The sequence below is a fragment of the Euprymna scolopes genome, chromosome 13 (genome assembly GCF_053919585.1).
Source record: "Euprymna scolopes isolate OS-2025 chromosome 13, ASM5391958v1, whole genome shotgun sequence".
NCBI lineage: Eukaryota > Metazoa > Mollusca > Cephalopoda > Sepiida > Sepiolidae > Euprymna > Euprymna scolopes.
This window is the reverse complement of record NC_136494.1, coordinates 74,655,040-74,678,036: the sequence shown is the minus strand read 5'-3', so window position 1 is coordinate 74,678,036 and position 22,997 is coordinate 74,655,040. Positions and strand designations below refer to the sequence as shown.

At 32.8% G+C, this 22,997-nt stretch overlaps 1 protein-coding gene and 1 pseudogene across 1 annotated transcript in view; one reads left to right on the top strand and one right to left on the bottom strand.

The window, feature by feature from the left end:
- The window catches only part of LOC145292074 (uncharacterized), a 547,340-nt gene that overhangs the window by 516,525 nt on the left and 7,818 nt on the right, over positions 1-22,997 (top strand). The window lies entirely within an intron of this gene.
- On the bottom strand, positions 21,381-21,544 carry LOC145292494 (U2 spliceosomal RNA; annotated as a pseudogene).

Below are 22,997 nucleotides of genomic sequence, written 5' to 3'. Positions count from 1 at the left end.
TGTGTAAATAAATATATATATAGTATATATATATATATATATTTACATATATGTATATATATGTGTGTTTATGTGTGTGTGTGCGCGCGCGTGTATGTGTGAAGTTGTAAACGTTACGATCGTAGAATTGCCTCAGAGGTAAAACTGAAAAAACTTATTCGGTCCGATACATTTGATTCTTGCTTAAACCATTACGTTTATTTTACTAGTATTTTTTATGAAATCGAATCATCTGTAATAAAATAGGGTTGAGTAAACTGCGAAAAAAATAGCAAAAACGAACTTTGTTGTTTATATGATCAATAAATTGATTACGCATCTTCTTGGTATTATCGTAGGGCGGGGTGTAAATCACATAAGACGTAAACACATCGACTGTTACAACATATGAAAATTTTCTCCTTTTAAACTTTGACGTGCAGCCAAATAAATTCGTGCTATCTCACACATATATATCGTCGCTTTGAGATGACTGCCAGATCAGGTGGGTCTCGTTATCAGTTCAACCTGGTTGAAAAGTTAATGCCAGCTAAGTTGTCATACGTTTAATATTTGATGGCCAGGTTTTGTGATACTTACTGATATGAAAAGTGTGATTTTTAATCCTAATTGCGTAAGCCTTCATAATCCTTACCGTTTGGCATGATGCAAACACACGCTTTCTTCTCGAAAGATGACGGAGGCAATTACTTGGTTAAAAATGTAGCATGTAACACGGAAACCCTTTATTGTTGTGGGATTGATTGGTTGTTTTGTTGTACGCTATATCAACCCTTTTGGAGTTATTTAATGCTGAATCCAATAATTTTGCAAAAGTTTCCATACTCTGCACGTGTTCTTATATGTATTTCTAAGACTAGCAATCCACACGGCATTGCCTGGTGTAAAAATGCGCTTCTATATTATCTTTCAATATATATAAATTTTGTATTTATTATTATTATTAACAATTCCTTTATTGATTATTATAATGTATCTAATATAAAGTAATTTTATAAGTTTAAAAATAGGATTTGGTATTCAATTAGATTTGAAACAAAGTCATATAGCTCCACAGTATTATTCGTTATCCATATGAGCAACGTCTATACGAATATAAAAACTAAAAACATAACGTGGTGGAATCTATAAATATATATCTGCGCATGCGTAGAAGTACATGTTTATTCAACTGGCGCCTGCGACGTACTATATTTTTAATTTCGATCTATTTACTGCTACATTTGGCAGACAAAAAGCAAACTAAATTTGTCTGGCAAATCCAAATACACTATATATAAAGTTCTAAGTCTGTAGACTAAACATCACATAGTAGTTGGGTAGTTATCATTTCTAAACAGATAAAGAGACATATTCACTTATATATATATATATATATATATATATATATATATATATATATATTGTCGCACTAGAAAAGATATGATTCCATGTCAGTTTGATTCAAACTGTTTTGATTTTTGTTTTTTTATGTTGCACACGATCCATAAGTTGACCAGTGGTGTACAAATCTCAATAGCGATAGGAGCCTACTATAATGTATGAATGTTCAACGAGCGAGATCGGAGATGCGCCGCTGTACAACTCATGCACATTAGCGATCACTTATGACAACATTGCCAGAACACTCAAAATGCATCGCTAGATTGCCACGAATAAGAGGGACGAGGGTGATGAAAACAAAGTTTCTTGCCACGGTTATGGTCTTTGATGTGGTGATCCTCATGGTGCAATCAGATCGCCACTAGCAGACCATAGGTGTGGCCGCAGGACTCGGCGCCGACCCAGAAGTTCAAATATACCTAGGCATGACTTCAGAAGGAGTACTACGACTTTGTACTCTACTTGCCGAGTTTCAGCCAACGCTTGTGGAAAAGGTATGCTTCCAGTCCCGGACTCGTATCAAAGCGGTGATTGGGGTTGAAGGCGATTACATTGAATAGATGTCAGCTCTATTACATAATCAAGTTACCTAAATTGATTTTATCAATGATTTTTTTTTTAAATAAAGCTGTAATGCTGTTTTTAAAACGACATTCTTATATATATATATATATATATATATATATATATATATATATATATATATATATATATATATATAAGCCAGGGTGCCCGGCGTTTCTCGAGTGTTTGGAGGTGTGTGTTAAGCAAAAAAAAAAAACAAAAAAAACTGGTACCGCGAAGGAGGAAAAGAACGTGTAAAGAAAACGTGACGTCTTTGCTGTTGCGCTCATCGCCAAACCGGAAGTGACGTATAAACAGACAGGTGAGATTTATATGATGGATTATATTGAACGCGATATATAGTAATGATTAAAACTTAAAAAAGAAAAAACTCGTACGCCACCACCTAGAACCGAAACCAAAACGTTCAGTTCACGATTTATTTTTGCTTCTGCTGTCAAGACATGGTTACTGCAAGGCTAAAAATTAAAACATGAACAAATAGCTACTACGTTATGCATTCGTAATGCCGTCGTTCGACCTGGCAATTTTCTTTTTTTTAATTTTCACAATTTTGTACCGACTTTTCCGGGCTTAAACCCAAATATGAAGTTTCGCATGGATTCAAATACCTTTTATATTAAATTTCATATCTGCAGACCAAAAAATCTAGGAGGAGTTTGGTAGGCCGTATTTTTTCAACAGAAGTATAGTATACATGCATACATCAATATATATGGAAACAGTTTTGTGTTTACTATAAACTTTTGACGCAAATATTTGGACGCAAATATTATGCAAGTATAAATGATGTAGAATATTTGCATTAATATAATTACACGCTATAATTAACTACCGATGATCATCCCATAAGAAAACCGAAGAAACTAATAGGAAATTAAAATGAATGTTTAAAAGAATATTCAAATCAGCTAGATATTTTACTAGTGAATACAATTCCACAATCCATATATAAAAAAGTTGTATATTCTATTTAAATAAAATAGAGAAAGGAGATTTAATATGAATATCAATACACACACACACACAAAACGAATGTATATATATATATATATATATATATATATATATATATGTATTAAATTGTAATTGAATGCATTTCAAAAAACTCTCATTGAAATGAATTATCAATATCAAGTAATTTTTATTATTCTAAGCAAGACAAAGAATGCTTTAGAAAATTAATCTCCTTAACCTATAGGGTTTCGATGTCTACCATCTCATCAGATGAGAGAAAATATTAGCAAATACGTATAAAGGTATGCACCCTATTTGCTAAAGTCAGTATGACATGGACAGTCTAAGTCAAAATAATAAATTTATCAGAAGTCCTGTAGCAGGAGAATTTGCAGAAAAAGGATATGATCCAGCTTTCTTGGTAAAATCCATGTTATGCGTCCTTTACATCCGTTTGGTAATAAGGTCCAAGTTATATATTGGGTAATCCGCATAGCTGTGTAGATATCTGAATCGGGCGAGTGCTTGTATAAATTTGTTTGTGGGTAAATACACATCAGTTTTGACTAAAATCTAAACTATTACTTTGCTAATATAATAATGTTCATTTTCTAAAGATAGGTTTTCAATCACCTTTTTTAACCCATATAATAATTTTCTCTTTTTGTATATATGCACATGTTTAGTAGGGCCTTACTATAAGCATTAACATACTACACTTTAAATCTCTTACACGTAATTTGCACCTAAGATCTAATTATAATAGTATTTCCAAAAACATTTAGCTTCCCAATCAAAGAATTTAAAATTCTTTGTCTTGCTTAGAATAATAAAAAATTATTTGATATGAAATTCATTTTAGTGAGAGTTTTTTGAAATTCATTGAATTACAATTTAATTTATTTGCTCTATCTTGCATATCGAGCAATTCTTGTTTAGATGGGATAACTTATAGAATATTACTGCCAGTAATAGTTTGTAAACCTTACAATCTCAGGTTTCCATAACAACTGATGGTTAAATTAAAACTATTCTGAAGAGTATATATATATATATATATATATATATATATATATTTATATATATATATATATATATATATGTATATATATATATATACACTATCGTTGAAATTAAAGATAGTTGACATTAAAAGCGCGTTTCTTCTGTATATGTACTGTGTGCATGTGTGTATGTGCGTACTTATATGTATATGTATTTAAGACTGACGTGGAGCCTTCTCATTGGCTATACATCTTCCTCCTCCTTCCTCTTCTGATGAAGACTGAAGGATCGGTCGAAATATGTACTTGTAAAAAGAGTTTTTAATTTTTTTTTTCATAATATTATTTTGTATTCCAGCACCTCACCAATAGAAAACGAATAAAGAAAAGTTATAAGCTTTTATACTTTTCGTATTCTTTTTTTTATACATTTTCATATGCATATATATATATACATATATATGTGTATATATATATATATATGTGTGTGTGTCTGTGTGTGTTATTTGTTATTGTTTTTGCGATACGTTTTGAATAAATTCACTTGTTTATAGGAAAGAGCATTTTTACCTAAATGCGAGTTGGATATAATTTTCCTTTTGACAAAGTTTGTTCCCGCAAATGGGATACGGCATACATATTTTTTAAAAATTAATATAATATAATATAATAATATACGTATGTGTACATATATATATGCATATATATATATATATATATATATATATATATATATCAATATATATATATATAGAGAGAGAGAGAGAAAATATATATATAGAGAGAGAGAAAATAAATTTTCTCTATTTTGTCGGAATACTATTTGCATTATTTTCATCATATATATATATATATATATATATATATATATATATCAATGTTAATGTGTAAAAATAAATGTTTAGATACTCTACATATAAATTAATAGTTTATTTTATATGTCCGACGAGAAGTGTATTTGAAGATTTGCAAAAAACAAATAAATAAATAAAATGGCATTGGTCCCGAATATGAACGTCCACCCTATATTCTGCAATATTCCTGTGTCTAGTTTTATATAAAAAGAACTTTGTCTGCGTGCCTGTGTATCTGTGAATTCATTCTATATAGACTCAAAAGCAGCTAAACCAATTTTTATTAAATTTTACAGTGTTTTAAGTGTTCTTAGATAAGATTTGTATCGGAATGTCTTCAGTAAGTATCGATAATCGCAAGAGGCAGACGAAAGAAGGAACAAGCGATTTTGATGAGAGTTTACAGAGTCTAACATCATAAATGCATTGGAGGAGTTTTATTACCACACAATCAGTAAGGCCAGGCATATAAAATCAACAGTTTCGGTTTAGAGCACGATTGAATCATAATGCTTGACTTTTACATATTAAACTTTAATGTGACTGTTCATCCTACATTGTAGTTTACATTGGTATGTAGACTACAATGTATTTTGGACCAGTTCACTGCGGAGTGGGGGGCACATAAGGCTTCCTCCCGGTGTACAGATATTTATCCCCAACTAGAGCAAGCAATTAATCATTCGATCGATTTTATTGAAACCTTGTGGATTTCACTGATTTCGATGACAAAAAAATATGGGACTGTTAAACTTCGTTGATCATCATTCATTCCTGGGCAATGTCGGGTCTGTCCCCTACTACATCATAACTCCTCAAAACTATCAATATATTCTATTATGATTCAAAATAGCCAATGAAAGGTATTCCGAATGTGTTTATAGTAATAGAAGCAGAAGCGCACTTAAAACTTCAAAAATGTTCTACTTTGTAAAATTGCATGAAATATGTACACATCTCTGAGGAAAATAATGAAAGTGGGCTCGAATCTATACCTGCTATCATATGGGAGGTATAAGAATAAAGCATCCTTAAAACATCAAATGCATTTATCTGATTTTAATTTTAATATAAATTATATATATATATAATTTATATATATATATATATATATATATATATATATATATATATATGAAGTCCATTGGGAAATTTTGTTTCTAGATTTTAGCTGCTTTCGACTATGACATAGTTCATAAACGAGGTGAGTAAAAATAGAAAAGATCATCTGATGTTTTAAGAATACCAAAAATTACATAATATTCCTAATTTAATACCGAACAACACCACTCTCTATAATAGGCACGAGGGGAAAACAAATGAACATATATCTAAGGAAATGGTGGAAATACTAGAGGATGACGTCAAATCTGTAGTGAAATGGAGGCAAAAATGGATGGTCACATTCAATGCTGCCAATAATTGCCCAACACCTCCTCTACTACTAATAGCAATGACCACGAACACATTACCCGAAAGTACTTCCTTTAAACTCCTCTACCTAACGTTTACATGGAACACGAACTGGAACAGATACATTGAGAGTATTGTCAATGCTGCTGTGAAGAAGGTGGGCTACTTCTGCCAGGCTTGAAAACAACTTACGCCTAGAAGTATCCTATATCTCTATAAGGCCACTATTCGTCCATGTATAGAGTACTGTTGTCACATTTGGGCTGCTGCATCTGCTACTAGTCTCTCACTCCTGGACAGGGTTTAAAAGAGAGTCGCCAACCCGATAGGTCCAGAATTGTCACATAGGCTTCAGCCTCTGTCCCATCGAGGAAACGGTGCATCCCTCTGTCTGGTCTACAAGTACTTTAATGGTGAATGCTCTGACGAACTATAAGCCCTTGTACCCTCTCGACGTGAATACCCTCGACAAACTCGACAAGCAGCTAAATCTCACTCCTTCACAGTAGAGATCCTTAGGTGTAAGAACACCTTCTACTCCAATATTTTCTTCCGCAGAACTGCTAGACTTTGGAACTCGCTTCCAAGATTCTGTTTTCCCAACTGTACTGACATGCAGAAGCTCCCGTGTAATGTGAACAGACATCCTGCTACTCATCTCCCTTCGTAATACCCCTACAACTTATGTCCCCGATAGTAGACCCCTACTTCAAAGTGGCCCTGTGTCTTGTTTGGGTTAAAATTGAATAAAAAAAACGTCGAATAATCCTGCAAGTATTATATAAAAGTATAGTAGTTACAAAAGTTCAATTCGATTCTACGTCTCGTGAAAATAAAATGAAAACAAAATTGTATCAGGCGTTTTAACGAATAACTTTTATAAAACCCTAAATTACTACGAATAATACGTCAATTTAATGAGATCTTGAGACTACGTTATCTAATCTTATTTAATCCAATTGAAACTATGGATTTACGCACAGGCAAAAAAATGGATTTTAATTAGTTATTTTTTACTATATGTTTTTATGTTTCCAATTTCTGATTCGAGTAAACTGCGTTATTACATCAACAGTTTTATGAGAGTTTTTAGCCCTACTACTTCCATGTTTGCTCATGTAAAATTAAAAGCATGTGTTTCTGTTTGTGACACAGTTAATAGTACGGAAGTAATGGACACTTTCTATTTAGTGTTTAGTTTTAATCAGTTTTGCTCTGTTAGATGAATTGTCATCACCATCTAGCCCTGTATAGTAATCTATTGTAATATAAGAATGAGGATAACATATACTACACCTAGCTCAAGTTTTATATCGGAAAATATAACAATAAAGCTGAGTTAACGTCTGCTCATTTAAAGTCATTTTCTTATATATTTCAATTTCACAAAATACATGTTAAAATATTCTATTCTCAATAGAACAGAATATTTTAACATGTATTGGCAGTAGGTAACTTTGATCCAAATTACCTGCTCCTTTTTGCATCAGATTATTTCGATCATCGATTATTTATGATTCTGAAGATATTCTGATACAAAACTTATGAAAGAACAGCGCAAGCCACATATAGTACTTTCGTGTGAAATTTCATAAAAATCGGTGCAGCCGTTTTCGATTCCATACACGCACACACACAGTCGAACATCTATTTAGATAGTAGTTTACAGAGATTTGGTGTGATTGAATTTCATAGGAACAGACATTAGATAAACACACGTTAATTTACTCAGCTTTATTGTTATTGATTGAGTTATGTTTAGAAAAAAACACCATTGAAATTGTTCTAAGTAGCCATAGTTTGCTCTCCGACTTGTTCACTTAGGAAATTCCTGTCTATTACATTGAAGCAATGTAGTTAATACATAGACAATTATTTTATACAATGATAATCTATGTCGTCCCCATCTCTACTTATTTCTTTCTATCTCTCATTTTCTCTCTCGTTATCATTCTCTCACTATATATATACTAGCATTTCATCCCGGCGTTGCCCGGGTATTTGGAGGTGTATGTTGAGCAAAAAATAAATAAATAAAAAAGCGGTCAATTTTTTAAACTTTGACCCCTATTATGACCCCATAAATTTATTGTTTCGTGTTCAAATCAAGTTATTAAGTTAGATCTATGTCCAAGGAACCTATATCTAAATTTTCAAGTGTTTAAACCGAAAATTGTCGGAGGAGTTTGGTAGAGTTCTCAAAGGGCAAATCGTTTAACTTTGGCCCCTTAATAGCACAATTTCTGGCCGAAAACCGATCACCTAGATTTTTCCAAATCTCAGTAACCTGTATATCAAATTTCGAGTCTGTAGACAAAAAATTGACAGAGTTATTGCATAGGGGAATGTACACAGACACAGACACACACGTTCACTTTTATATATATATATATATATATATATATATCTAGAGAGAGAGAGAGATAGATAGATTGATAGATAGATAGATAGATAGATAGATAGATAGATAGATAGATAGATAGATTACAAAAGTTGAAGGAAAACCATTGGCATTTTCCATTATATTATTCTTATAATTATCCATTATATAAAAGTCAACGAATATGCAAGTAAATTTGTCAGAAATATTTTAGTAACTTGAATTTACTATTAAAAGTTAGGGTACTTATGCACTTATTAGACTATGCTGAAATAACAACGTTATTATTTAGAATGACATTCTTAACATGGGGAGAGGAAGTGTTTTGCAATTATTATGTACTTTCACCCAACAATATAATAAAAAAAGATATTGTAAAACCTTAGTTTTACTTGAAAATGTTATTTACAATAGCGTAGTTTCATAAGTGCATAAGCACCAAAGTTAGTAATAGAATAGTTTGGTGTTAAAATCTGGAATTAATAGTACAGTTTTAGCTTAACTACACAGATATAACTTCAACGATAGTAGTTCCCAAAGTAAAGTTTGCCATGCTTTGTTTTTATCTCAAAAAGTTTAATAGCTAAAAAGCAGACAATGGTACCTTTTAAAATGAGCCACGTTCTGTGACTCATAATTAATTTTTCTACAAAGTTACCACCACTCTCAGTCCATTTTACCAAAGATAAACAATAGCAATGCATAGGCGTCCGGAGCGTGCCTTGTCATATGAGGATCGTTCCAAAAGTAAAGCCGCCTATTTTTTAACACAAAAAAGTTGAAGAGCTGTGAAGATGGGAGTAATAGCATTAACATGAGCGACCTTTTCTTCTCCAGAATATTTTTCATTGCCATTTTCAATGCAAGAATTCATTGACGCATCTCTACCTCCATCGAATGTCCATGGCAAAGTTATTTTTTAGGGTATTGCGCCGTCAATATCTGCAACAGACAGATGAAACTTCCAATTCATGAATGCATAAGTTTAGTCATCAAATCAATGCAAATTGCAATCCCTTCGAATCCATGTTAACAGAATATAAAATAGGATACTTTACTTTTGGAATGTCCATCATAGATTGTTAAAAGAAAGGCTATGAAACGGCACAAGTTTACACTATTTAACCAATTACTTGAGAAAACAGATGCAAAATATGAGATAAAGAGATATCGCAAAAAAGAAATTAACTTAAACCTGGATTTTCTCTATTTATTTTTAAAAAATTAAACTACAAAAATCATTGTTTTGTGATTAAATGTTAAATGACGGATATCGTACCAAGTTACATTTTATCACGTACGAGAGTATGCATCACCATTATTTTGTAAATATTCAAAGCAAAATTACAAATATTCCAAAATAGTAAACTATTAAATTTCATTCCTTTCTTTTTTTTAATTATTTCGTACATTTTATATTTTCGAATTACTTTGATTCATTCGACTGCTTGGCTCTCATCTTGTGAGTTTATTTCACAACGATTCGGTCGATGTAACCTCCGATTTCCTCAGGTGTATCTTATCGAAGCGGGAATATTTCTGTCGAAATCAGGAATCTGCACAGAAAAAATACCAAGTTCGACAAGAAACACCTGAAAAGGTGAGAGGTTACATCGAGCGAAACGTTGTGCAAATGACACTCAAGTTGAGAACAGCAGTTTAAAAAATCTACATAATACGAATAACCAATCCTCATTTCAAAAAGTTCACTACGTTTTTTTTTTATTTTACCACCAGTACCTATGCATCGGCGTTGGCTGGTGGATATAGGTCACAAAGCCAGAACTTATTCTAAAAACGAATCAAACTATGGTGTTGTACTTGTGGGTACTAGTGGGCGCTGGTAGACACTGACTATATTTGAAATTGGCAGTCAATGGCGACCATGATTAGTGTCAGCTTCAATTGGAATGCACCGACTGTCGGCCATTGTAAGGCACTGGCATCAATTTATTATCACTGTATTCCTGTGGCAGAAACTAAAAGTCACTGGCAATTAGTGATGTTTTGAGGTAATTATTTGCATTTACTTGCGGTTACCGGTGGACTGCTAGTGATTTTTATCCCAGCATTCATTGGCGGCTATGACCAGTATCGGCCTTCATTGGGTTCCTCCTCAATGAAACTGTGTGTTCAATGGAGAGCCTGGATAGTCATTGTCCTTTTTAAGGCAGTTACTTGCATTTGCACATAGTCAGTCACTATTAATCATAATCTGTGTCGATCCCTATTGGACTGCTCTGAAAGGACATGATCGGTGTTTAATATTCGTGCACAGCTCCCGCTTTATATTGTACTGGAATCCAGTGACGGGCATAATCAGTCACTGGTGGTTATAACGGTGGCTGACAGTGATTTTGAGGAGGTTACTTTTATTTTGGGACAGGAATCGCCGGTTCTGAACGTCGGGCACTGTTAGCAAGTGATAAGAACCATCATTTATTGTGGTCCTTGCTCTCCTTGCTCTTTTAAGTTGGTTATTTTAATCTCAGGGCACATGCGGGCCCTGACAGATACAAGCGGGTCCCAGCAGATCTCGACGGACTATGACTGACACTGGCGGCCACTAACGGCCACTAACGGGCACGGGCCGCAGGGAGTGTTTTCTTCAAGAGATAAGCCAAACAACGAACACCTTATTCTAATTTCTACGCAGTCCTCTATCAGCAACGACTGCTACGATATCCACCTTTACAGAATAGGTTAAATCTCGCAGTGTGTAAACAAAACATTTTTTTAGAGTAATTTTTTATCAGCATTTATTAAAATTCTTAATCGAAATGAAGAAAAAGTCGTATTATTAAGTTGTTAGGTAAAAGTACAGACTGATGTTATAAAGCGCAGCGTGTAAATAGAAGATATTGATTTGTATATACTTATTGATTTATATAAGAAAAAAAAAAGAAGTCGAATTAAATGTCTGCAATGTTTGAATAAGAATGTTTTGTTAGGTTGAAATATTCGAATGTGACACTGCGGCGTTTATTTTGGTTGTCAGATTTAGTTGAATAATGTCGATCTTGTAAGGTTCAAGTTATCCGAGTGTTTGTTGTTGAACAACGATATTTTGATTAAGTTTAAGGAGGTGTGATTAACTGTTCAAATTTCCTTTTTCCGATATTCCCTTAATCTGATGAACGTATGTCAACAGCCAATGAAATTGTTCAGAACATGCGACGGGAGTGGTCTTTATGTCAAGCATTGTAAACGAAAGAACGCACGTAAAATGTGTCGGAATAAAAATGTAAATACGGGTTGCGTTGTTGTAAAAACTTGGCCAAATCTACAAAAGGTATAAGTTTCGTTAAGGAGATACGGATGAGAAAATACTTTCACAAGAAATCATGTTACCACCGTTAAATCTGACTTGTTTTAGAAATGAATTTACTTTTAAATACAATGGATGTTTCAAAAGTAATGCTTCATTTTTTATTCCGTCCGAATGTATCATAGGAGTTTTTTGTATTGCATTGTTAAGGTGGCTGAACTTATGTACTACGTTTCGTCTCTCGATTGAAGATATACTGGCATGAGACGCTAAGGTATAACACTCTGCTATGGGTGTGTGTTAGAAGCAGAGATATAAAATTGAATTGATAAGAAAAATACGTTGAGAATGGCAACGACTATGTAGAAATATACATACTGTACGCGTTATTCATCCATTCAAACAAGAGTTTTACTCATTATAAACTATCTTTGGAGTATGATAATTGTTTTCTGTTAATTCACTGTTATGTTAACAGCAGTTTTAGCGTTTAGTTTATTAATTTAGGGAAGTGAAATAAATAACAACTACTTTAATTTCATTTTTCGTCCTTTTATCAGTTATACAGATTAATATATTGACTGACTGCTGAATGCTAGTATATACCTTTTTCGCACTATGAGAACGTGCGACGAAACAGTAGATAATTGGTCATGAAAGACTATCCGCGAAAGGGGAGCAATTTAGGTTACAAGATAATGATTGATCAGTCTCGTCGGGATTCCCCGGCAGAAACACCTCAAACTATTAGAAATAAAATCATCCTTTCCAAAAGGTTTATCCTAAAATGATAAATTTCATAAAACAGAACAGAAATGTACTAGAGCCAGACAGAAAAATCACCTAACTTAAATGATCCGTACACTATCGAACTGATTGTCGAGAACGTATCCTTAAATTGGTATGATAAACATAACAACGGGTAAAGTTGAAGTTTGTGAATTTCAATTTAAATAAGATATTCAATTAGCTGATTGATGAAAGTAACGTGCCCCAATCCTAGTTGTCGGGTTGATACTGTTCAACAGAAGCTGGAACATACTGGCCTTATTTAAAGTTTATGTATAGTCGTGTGCTGATGTTTTAGTTTATTTTTTATAGGATTAATACTGTGTGGTCAAAGGAGTCCCCTCTGTATAATGCGTTTGGGGTTACTGCTTCACAATGATCTAAAGAGACAATTTACGAAGCTTAACACGTTTTTGTAGCTAGTTCTACCAAAAGACAAAATAGCGTAATCATAGCAACGGTTTCAACAACTTGCTTCGCCTCCGGCGTTGCGTCGCCATGCCAGTGTCTGAGCTCATTGCCATTAATAATCCAACACAACATTAAGTCATAAGTATAACGTAAATCCAACACAATACTGGCCATAATCATAAAGTCAATAAAAAAACAGACAAACACGTCCAGAACTGTCCTTAGGAAAAAATAAGTCTATCAGAAATGACTGGTTTTCGTCAATATTAGCAATATCATCAGATTAGATCAAAAACAAATATACATTAACAAAGAAAAAGATAGCATAATAGTTACACCTGGAATTTCAGCGTTTTTTGTTTTTTTTTTCTTATGGCGGCCATTTTTATAGAAGTGTTTCAATAGTCATATATCCTTAGAATGTAGTACATTTCCATAATAAAATAAAAATTCTCTTTTTGTGTTATTCTTAAATTGCCGTAGTATGATTACATAAAATTCTTAACGGTTTCACAATACTTCCACGTGTCAGTGTGATATAGTCCAGAATTCTAAAAGAGACCAACCATTGTTTTCAGCAGCAATCACTAATCAATGCCTGACCATAAATACATATATATTGGATTTGATAGAATTGCACATGAGTGGAGAGTTAGCTCAAGATGATGCATAGTAAGAGGTTACATGCCTAAAATGCAAAAAGACATTAAACTTTAGAATCCTAGAATTATATAAGGCATGCAACTGCTATTATTAGCAACATGATTAAGATAGAATCAATGGAAAAATAGACATTACTCATTTTCGTACGTTGTAGAAAATGACACGACATGAGACGGAATTAATCAAAATGTGTTAAGTTGTTTTTTTCATGAGAGAATTTAAGGCAAAATTATGTTTATTTAAATAATAACGACCTAAGTTCGCTTTTTCATTTCAGGAACTTTTTTGGGGTGGAAATATTTTAGATTTCACCGTCGCAAACACGCTCGTAATTGATATTGAAAATTAACGTTTGTTTATTATTTAATTTGAAAACATATCGATTTAGGCTTAATTATTTCGAAAGAAAAACGAAAAGACTTTTTTAAAATATATATTATTATATTTCAATTGTCTGAAGTGAATTTAAGCATATTTGTTTTATTTTTTAATTTATTTTTTTATTAGGTTAGGGCAAAAATAATGGCAGTTTTTGGCGTTCAAATGAACGCTAAAAACATTATTTATGCACCAACCTAATATTTCACATCAAATTCTATTAGGAACTTTTATTAAAATATGGTAATACTCCAGTTTTATATTAAAAAAAATAGTCCATACAATTTTATTCTACACATTCTTTACGAAAGATAACCACGTAAATTTGCAAGTTTTTCTACTTAATAAAAAATACGTTGTAGAAAATTAGTGTCAATTTTTAATTTCTTTTATTTTTAGGAGTAATAGTTTTTAAGCAGTGTTTTTCTTCTAAAATTATAGTTTTGAATTCAGATAACCCACAAAGATTAATACGAGTAAATAAGGAAACTCCTTTAAAGGTTTTGCGTTATTTGTGCATCTATGTTATTGTGCTAAAATAACTTTGTTATTTAGAAAGCGATTCTTAATATGGGAAGGAGGTTATATTGTAACTATTCTGTACTTTCACCTAAAAATTTAATTAACAAAAATTTCATAAAAATTAAATTTAACTTAAAAATTGTATTAAAAATAGCATAATAATATAGATGCACAACCACTGGTTTTTCAAACACTAAACCCTAAACACTCGTTTAAAATGGCACAGCTACAGCAAGAATCGATCTCCTTATGGGTAAATTCATGTTATCGAAGGAGGATCGAAAATCTGCTAAAAATGTCTAAACTAAACAGTACTATGCCTCTGATTTGGTTTGGTCCTCTCTCTTCAATACATCTAATTCAACCCTACAAAGTTTTTTCATTATTTCTTATAACTAGCATTATATTTTTTACGTATGAAACTGAAAGATAGCATAATACAGTTTCCTTCAGTTATAATCCATTTATTTATTTTACTTTTCAGATTAGAATGTCAGTAAAAGCACGACGTACAGTTTTAACCCGTGGTTCAAAAGATTTGCTGGTCTACCTTGTCATTTGGATAAAACAGCACCCCCTACTTCACGACAATTCATCCAGTTTAGTTAGTTCCTCGAAAACAGTTATCCCCATCTAAAAAATAGTGAGATTTCTAAGTTAATTGCAAAGGAAATAATTAGTATTCGTTAAGCAGTCAATCCACAATTGCCCTTGTTAAGGTAATATTATATAGGACAGAAGGTTAATATATTTTGCTCTAATAGGGCCAAACAGATTGACAGGAAATTTCTTGCAGCAATCAAAGTGAAAAGAATGAAGGAACAGCTAGACAGACTGTTTGATATATTTTATGTAGCTGTAAACCTTCTGTCTTGAGAAGTGATGACTTTGCAGTCAAGTGCAAAACATAAAATTGTCAAACAAGGCACATAATCTGCACTTGTCCTCCTAACAAGGATGTAAAATTAATTCTATGGATTCACATGTAATTATGTTCCTTTTTTGCGGAAAATAAAATAATATATTGGTATGTATTATGTAATCTGGCTCTATTATTAAACATGCAAATTTTCCAATTGTCAGATTCCACGAGAAGAACTGCCATTTACAGCAATTTTTAAATGAACTGATGGAACAACAAAATGCCTAACAACATTTACTGGTCTTTTAGGGGAAACTTTGTGTCAATAATTATCAAGATTTTCCTCAAGTAGAATTCTAAAAAATTAGTGTCCCTCCCGATCATCATTATCAGACAGCAGAAGAAACAAATAATTTAAGTGTGAAGACCAGAGGCTACTTTTTGAGTATGCTATTGGCATTTCTTGTGGAGAAGTTAACTTAGAAAATTGGGCCCTTGAATTAAGGAAGATGGCTAACATAAGCCACAAGATTAATGTGTTTATGACTAAAGTTGTCTATCCTCAAACACTATGATAAATAAAACATTTTGGTCAAATTTATCATCCAAGTGTATGCAGTTAGTTTGTTTGAGATCAAAACCGACAATATTTTTTTAACCAACAACAGTATATTTTAATAGGATTCAGAGAACAAAACAGTTAACTGAAATCCAAATTACTGTTTTAAACTATTACACTACTTCCGGAAAATATAATATCGATGATAAACTCAGATGAATTTAATGTGATAGAAGAGGGCATTCAAACGATTTTGTTCATGAAATTTTATTAGTTTTCTTAATTTACCCAGACAATAGTTTGTTTTATTCATATTACATCGTAAAAATGAAAAAAATATAAGCGTTTTCAAATAATTGCTTTTTTTTGTGTTGTTTTTCTAGAAATAGTGAACAACTAAAAAAAAAATGAAAAAGATTACTGCTATCAATTTTGCAACCACACACTGGTCAGATTTGATTGATTTTTCTCAAAAAGTTGTATATGGGCAGGAAGCAATACATAGACACATTATTACAAAGCCATCGTGCCAGCAAATTAGACCTTCATTTTCCTCAAAAGGAAATTATACAGAACAATTTAGTTCTATTATAAGTTTATATTATTGCGTTTAATAACAAAATTAAAATGCATGGTTGCGTAACTTTATCAAGTTGCTATATTGTGTAATACATCTCCACATATCTTTTTGAATTGTGAAATTTAAAAGACTTAGTTGCTAATTAGCTTTTTTTACAATTCTTTTAATCAATGCAGTAAAAGTTGAGATATTTTGTAAGCTGTGACTCATAATTAAAATTATAATTCATGTATTTATTTTTTTTTCAATGTATTTCATATAAATATATCAATTTTAATTGAATATTTTATAAAAATAGTGAAATCTATAAGTCAGTGTTGTGAAAAATGCTATGAAAATGAAGGATTTTTCAGCATATTTCTACACGATTTTTAAAATTAAATGCTCAATTTTCTGCTCAAGATGGGAATCTAATTTTTGGTCCTATGTTCTTATCACATCGAACCCCAACTATCATCACCAGTGCCATGTTGATTTTCTGAAAAAAAAGTCCCAAATCGCCCTCCGTTTATCCCTGTATTGTTTCAATTCATTCTGGTCACATCCTTAATACTAGACCAAAAGCAGTGCCGATTGAGGAGCAGCGTGAGTGATGATTGCGCAGCACTTCCCTCACAATTACACGCCCAGCTACTTTACACAGCGTATCCAGAGTCTTGCAAGACTTAACGGAGTCGATGATGATGATGATGATGATGATGATGATGATGATGATGATGATTAAATTCATAAGCGGTTGTCAGTGGCGTCTGTATACCGTTAGATTTTGAAGTTTATTACATATTGGTGCTGACGTGAACTTGCACACAATGTCAGTTATTCCAACATAGTCGTCTACTAGGTACTGACCAAATTCCACGGTTTCTAGGTTTCTAACTCTGGGGATCTACTGAAGACAAGTGTGTTGACGCAATATATACCGAATATTATAGTCCATATTAAGTAAGAGTTAGTGTAATAACTCCAATTTTTTAATTTACACGCATGATTTTATGATTCGTTAAAACGACCCTGTCCCGTGGGGAGGCATAGTAAATAGGTACTGTATTAATGTTTGAATAAAGATTAGAGGACGATAATAATTTATATACATGTAAGAAAACACTTGGCAGACGTTGTGTATTACAGACAATAACTATGTAGTCATTAATCTATATAATTATAAAATTCAAATAACCTTGTAACGGGTGTTGTAACCCAACATCCGGTGTATTACTTCCGGTTGCTCATGTGTACATAAACATAAACCCATAACAGCGTAAACAAATAAACACAAATCTCTGGACCGGTTTCGTCAGAACAAGAAAAGCAAATATCTTAAATTTATTGTTCCTATCCCGTCGCGGTTACGACCTGACGAAGGTCAGAGAAATAGTTGGCCGAAACATCTTTAAAACAAATAAGAAAAGATGAGGCTAATAATCCGCAATAAATAAAAATTAATAAATCATACTCATCTCAATAATGAATTCCAATTAAATAATGTATATATATATATATATATATATATATATATATATATATATATATATATTGTTTATTACTGCTTGATTCTGGGAGAATATCCAGTTTAATGTTATTTCTTGAGGTATAATGAAGATGCACAATACCTCGTACGAGTCAGTATGTAGGCATACTGAGAGACTCTTATATGGGCTTTAAATACTATATTATTTTTAATATTTGGATAGAGTTATTTGTAAAGTTAATAATTTTCATAACATTGGACACTGACAAACTTAGAAAATTGGGCCCTTGAACGGAGTGAATTTAGATACACGTCTACTACTTATTCAATATCTCTTCTGAAGCAAGATTGTCTGTATATTTGTGTATTATCAGGTCGCTGAAAAGCAAAATTGTTTTTAGCAACCTCATACCCACTAGAATATCTGAGTTAGATGCTAGCTTTGTATCTCCCGAATATGCCTGATATAATCAATAACCTTTCACAATTGGATTAATTATAAAAGGTTCTGTCTTTAAAATTATGTAAAGGATTTTGGTTTACATCATCCTTATGTGATTGAAAATGATTAAAAGCCATCCATAACTAGGTTGCTGAAATAAAATGTGAGTGTGGCGTTAATTATGAAGACTATTCCAAAATCCCTCCCGTTTCGGTATTGAGATGAGATTGACACGTTGACCGATAATCCACTTCTTTGGAATTTTGATAGAATCAGGGAAATAATGATCGGTTAGAAAGTACAATGCTGCAATTTTCATTAACTACTTCATTTAATGGTAAGGGATTTCACTAAAACTCTTAATTATCTGTGGCGGTATGTACAACACTAAAATATCAACTGTTTATTTTTCTGTAGTCTTTGACAGTTGATGTAATTTTTGAAAGACGTGAAAATAGCTTCGCCTTCACTTCAGAATTACAGATTGCATATAATATATAGAGAGAGCTCAAAACTCGGACATTTCCCTAAGATAAGCGCTTCTGTTTGTTAGTATTAGAAGCACGAGTGCAAAGTATTCTGATATACTCTAAATGCAATCGAATATTAATTTGTAACTACATCACTTTTTATGATCATTTAATTAAAAGTAGAGAACTTGTTCTTGAGAGGCTCGTAAAATGGATGGGTGCCAGTTACAAATCCAATTACAGATATGTCAAACGGCTTGTTCCAATTACATGTGCTCACAATAAATCAAAGCCGGCTCTTATATTAGCGGCTACTTAAGGCACTGTTGTATTCTCGCTATATATATATATATATATATATATATATATATATATATCCATGTCTCTTTCTCTCCTTCTCTCTAACTCTCTCTCCCTCTGTCCTTCTCTCTCACTCTCTCTTTCTCTCTCTCTATATATATATTTATGTATCTCTCTCTCTATATATATATATATATGTGTGTGTGTGTGTGTGTGTGTGTGTGTGTGTGTGTATAGTATGTTACGTATCCAGATAAAATGTCCTAAGGACATAGGCTATGTTATCTATCGACTTTCAGTATTTAGTTCAATAGCGCTCGGTACAAAGTGCCCGATAATAAGGTTGTAAGTTATAAAAGTATATATGGTAAGTAAGCAACAAATAGACTTTCGTAATTCATCTATAGAGAGAATCGTCGAGCATAGAATGTATAGAATCTATATGACTATCTTTTTTTATGCACACAACTGGCGCTCAGCATATATTCATTATTATTCATCCTCACGGCATATTTCCATTAGCATGTAATAAGTTCTGCTTGATAATTGCTGTATGTACTATTTAGATTGCCCTTTGGTCTGTAGGATTTATATTTTAATTTCACTAGGTATAAGTTCAAGGGTTCTACTATCTAATACGGTGACCTAATTTCCGATTTACATTCATTTGTCGTGTTTAGGGACAGTAAGTCAGAATTGTGCTAAGCAAATCACTGCAACAGTTTAATATTTCTAGTTTGCTTCTAATGCATGTATTGTGTTCTCTAGAAAAAAAGAGTATACTACTCCACCACCATTATTATATGCTTTTTATGAATTCAAATGACAGTAAAACGATATTAGGATTAGAATGTAGAGTTTAAAAAAACATAAATAGTAAAATTGATGGACGCCATTTTGTAAATTAATTTTTGTCTGCATTCGTCAATATAGAAAATTAAAAGTCAGTTTAATTTGTTTTGAATACGAAAAAGGCGTAGGTTAAAAAGACACTCAAAAGAAATTGCAACTAAAAACGTTGCAGGTCGATACACGGAGAGAGAATTAGTGCCTTGGTTCATGGTAACTAAAAGCAAACATATGCTGAGGGATATTGAACTGTTTTTCTCGCAGGACAAAATGCGGAGTTATTTGCCGCACAGAAAGTCTTTCTTAAATGAACAAGGCCGGTAGCCATTAGTCGCGTGCTCTCGTGTAATGAATCAATGCGTGAATGTAGGATTGACATGAAATTCTTAAAGATAAACTAAAATGACCGAAAAATGGGCTGAAATGACTTAAATAAATAAAAAGTAAATTACTTAGAATGATTTTAATGAACTTAAGGATAAATTGAATGACCATAAGAATGACTTGAATGCTTAAAAAATAACTGGAATCCTTCAAAAACAACTTGAATGATCTGGAGAATGACTTGAATGGCTTTGGGACTGACTGGTTGTAAAGGGGATGATCATTTTACATTAAATTAATACAAAAACTGATCCCCCACTTTATATCACAAAGTTACAAACATAAGTACAGTATGTAGTAAGAACAGATACTACACTTTGATCTTGGCCAAAAGTCTAAGAAAAGGCGTATTTATTTGCTCCCCCACCGAGCAAATTAGGCACAAGGCCAATTTTTAATGTGAGGAGTGAAGGGGAATTGGGGACCAACTCCCCGGGGAGTAGGGGAGCTGGATAGTGACAATTGGTATGAAGGGTTTCCCCTACATTGACCAAGGTTTTATATGTGGGGTTTCCCCCATATATGGTCTTTGCTTGTAGTATCTACCGGAACATGTACTACACTTGAGGTATTTATTTGCTCCCCCACCGAGCAAATTAGGCACAAGGCTGATTTTGAAATTGAGGAGTGAAAGGGAAATAGGGACCAACTCTCCGGGGAGTAGGGGAGCTGGATAGTGTCAATTGGTATGAAGGGTTGCCCCTACATTGACCAAGGTTTTATATGTGGGGTTGCCCCCACATATGGTCTTTGCTAGCAGTATCTGCCGGAACAGATGGTATTTATTTGCTCCCCCACCGAGCAAATTAGGCACAAGGACAATTTTTAATGTGAGGAGTGAAGGGAGGGGGAAGGGAAAAAGGGGACCAGCTCCCGAGAGGTGGGAAATGGGAGCTGGTTAAAGGTCAGGCATGTGGGGTTGCCCCCACATCTGGTCTTTGCTAGTCATAGCTAGTCATAGCTTGCAGTATCTGCCGGAACAGATACTACACTTTGATCTTGGCCAAAAGGCCAAGAAAAGCTGTATTTATTTGCCCCCCACCGAGTAAATTAGACACAAGGCCGATTTTTAATGTGAGGAGTGAAGGAGAAAATGGGGACCAACTCCCCGGGGAGTAGGGGAGCTGGATAGTGACAATTGGTATGAAGGGTTTCCCCTACATTGACCAAGGTCTTATATGTGAGGTTTCCCTCACATATGGTCTTTATTTGAAGTAGGTATTTATTTGCTCCCCCACCGAGCAAATTAGGCACAAGGCCAATTTTTAATGTGAGGAGTGAAGGGAGGAGGAAGGGAAAAAGGGGACCAGCTCCCGAGAGGTTGGAAATGGGAGTTGGTTAAAGGTCAGGTATGTGGGGTTGCCCCCACATCTGGTCTTTGCTTGCAGTATCTGTCCGAACAGATACTAAACGCCAAGAAATGCTCAAAAAGCTAAGAACAGCATGTATTAACAACATACCTTTGATCTTAACCAAAAAGGCCAAGCACAAAAGTGTTACGGACAGACCGAGCGACGGAAAGGAGTGATTTATAGAGTCGCTTGCACGTGACTAATAAAACTTTTAATTTGATGTGAGCTTTTTTTGTAGTTACTGAGTTTGCATTGTGCTCGTCATTTTGTTCGGTTCGAGCTATTTGGCAGAAGGTTTTGCGTCAATTCGCTGGTAAGTCTTGTAGTCTTTGAATTAGAAGAGTTGATTGATCAAGGATCATGCTTTTGATGTCATTTTCATTCATGATCTTCCATTTGTATGTTTGATATTGGACGGATTATAAGTTCAGTGTTTAACAAAGTAAAATATTATACAAGTTATGGATCTCAAATGAAATAAAAGTAGAATAAATAAGAGTATAATAGTATGTATAAGACTCTAATTAGGCCCCGTTTCTTAGTGTTTTGTCCGAATGAAATGAAACTTTGGTCATAACTAGTTTATTATATTCAAAACATCACATCAAAAGACATACAGCATATGTTCTAGATGGCCCCCATTTAGCATTTTTTGGTCACCCTGTAAATTATAGTATATATATATATATATATATATATATATATATATATATATATATATATATATTATAGCATAAGTATATAATATATTATATATATTATAAATATATATATAGTATATGTATAGTATAATATAAGTAGGTAATCTACGGATAATTTTCCATATGATCTATCATATATATTTATATATATATATATAAATATATATATATATATATATATATATATTTATATATATATACATATATATGCATATATATATATATATATAACCAGCCTCAAATTAAATTAAAATATATTATAATCGCAAATGCACATTTTGTCAGTTAATGTCAAAGAGTACACATTCAATATATCAATATATTAAGACTATCCGTGTATATTACGCTTGTGCGAGAAGATATAGTATCAAAAAACTTAGAATACTAAATAATATTAACAAACATCTTTCACTGCAAAAAATA